Below are 2,263 nucleotides of genomic sequence, written 5' to 3' on the forward strand. Positions count from 1 at the left end.
TGCATCAACTCATTTAAACCCTAAAGCAATCCTGTGATAATTCTTCTTATGGAGTTGAGTGGACTGAGGCTCAGAGAGGTAAATATCTTTCCTGAAGACACACAGTCAGGGCTGGAATTCAGGTCTTCGTGTCAAATCCCATGCCCTAACCACTGGGTTACACTACTTCAGCACACACATTAGGTGCTGAACAGATGTTGTTGGCTGTTTGAATAAAAGAATGCCTGGAAAACCCCTCGGCAGGTGTTTTGGCATCATAGGAATGTTTCTAGCCCATGTTGCAAAAGATTCACAGACTTACATTATCCCATTCTGTGTCTGCACTTCCTTCTTTGCCAGAACTAGTGTTAAGCCTTTAAGGGCCAGACCTCAGATTTTCCCACTGAGATACCAACAGTTAGACGGAGGCCGTGCAAATCCGCAGGCTGGGAGGATGCTCGGTGTTCCCCTGGAGCACGTCAAGTGCGATTCAACTGTCACTTTCCCTGCCTGAGTTACTGTGAGCAACTTTGGTTCTTAAGCAGAATCTGTGGCAGATGATATTCTCAAAGTCTGGGGACAATTACTTTGATGGAGGACTTCCCCTGTGATCTCAAAACTTCAAGTCCCAGTGAAAAAAGCAAGACCCAGACTCACGCGTTTATACATTGATAAAAACTCAAAGCCAAAACTCAAAGAATACCTTATGTTGTTCCTGCATGCATATAAAAGTGATAAAACTGGAGAAGAAGGGTATCAACAAACACATGATAGATGCCCCAGGAAAAAACATGGAATAGGAATGGGACAGGGGATGGTAAGAAAGGGGTCTTTCTTTAAAAACAAAAACAAAAACAAAAAAAAACCACTGAAAACAAATATGAAAATATGTTAACAGTTGTAAATTCTGGATGATCATATGTTATTCTGTGTACTTTTTGGTGTCTTTAAATTTTTCAAAACTTATAAACAAAGGACACAGTGGATTGATTTTCATAATTTCTCTGAGTGGACGTAAGGACACAGGGCAGTTTGTAGGAGCTGATGTGGTACAGCAATCCGATGGGCTCCCTCGGAGGTTGCGAGCACTCATCAGAGGTCTTGGAAAAGAGGAATTGCATGACTATATGGCAGGAATGTATATTCACCAGAGAGAGAAATCTTAGGACAGTGTTTTTTAAACTTTTGTTGTTGTTGTGGAGAGCGAGAAATAAGTTTTATATCATGAGCCTGAGGGCACATACACGGATGTTCACGCACACATGTACACACTGGCTCCTGACATAAAATTTCGCCAAACTCACCCCAGCTATCCATGATGCAGTCTGATGTTTCTATTTTGTCAAATGCTAGTTGAGACCCATGAAGTTAATTTCATGATCTATGAATGGTAAGCGACCCACAGTTTGAAAAGCACTGGATGGATGATCTTCAAGAACCGTGAGGGGTCAAATGCTCTGTGTTTTCTTTCAAACTGTTTGTTCTCCTCTTCCCTCTTATTCCTGCCTGAAACTGGTCTATCCACTCTTCAGGTTTCCGGTCAGATCCCCTGGCTTCCAAAATGCCTCCTTGATGCGCTAAGGCAAAATGAATTTCCCCTTCTTCTAGGTTCCTATTCACTTTGTGTGTCTGTGTAGCACCCCGCCGCCCCCACGTTCCTTCATTGATCCAATAAGTAATTTTTGAGCAGATATTATGTGCCAGGCATTGTCCTAGGCATTGAGACTGTAGTAGTAAACAAAACAAACAAGGCTTTGCTCTTATGGCACTTACACACCAGGAGGAGACGCACGAAAAAAAATTAATTATGTAGCTATATGTACCTCAAGATCCAATAAGCGGCCAAGCATCTCCCTCTTAAATAACAAGCATCTCCCTCTTCCATACGAATGGAATGCCCACTCTCTAAATATCTCAGGAAAGCTCCAACTGGAAAGGTGAAGACTAAAATGAGCAGTGATGAACCCAGAGGAAACAGAGACGATTCAGCGAGCACTTTAACAAGTAGATATTAAAAAACAAAAACCAAAACAAAAACCTATGACTTTCTTAGAAATATAAAAAAAGATAATCATTCATGAAACAAGAATAGGAAGATTTAAAAATAGATCATTCAGAGAACCAGCAGTCTTGAAAATTAGAATAGAAAAACTGATTTTAAAAAAACTTTTAATAATAGCGATGGAAGATATAATCAAAGGAATCTCCTAAAAACATATCATCTAGACATATGGAAGTAAATTCCTGAAGAAAAGAAAACCATGTAAAATAGTAGAAATTCATG

The sequence above is a fragment of the Pteropus vampyrus genome, unplaced genomic scaffold (assembly GCF_000151845.1).
Source record: "Pteropus vampyrus isolate Shadow unplaced genomic scaffold, Pvam_2.0 Scaffold233, whole genome shotgun sequence".
Classification (NCBI taxonomy): Eukaryota; Metazoa; Chordata; class Mammalia; order Chiroptera; family Pteropodidae; genus Pteropus; species Pteropus vampyrus.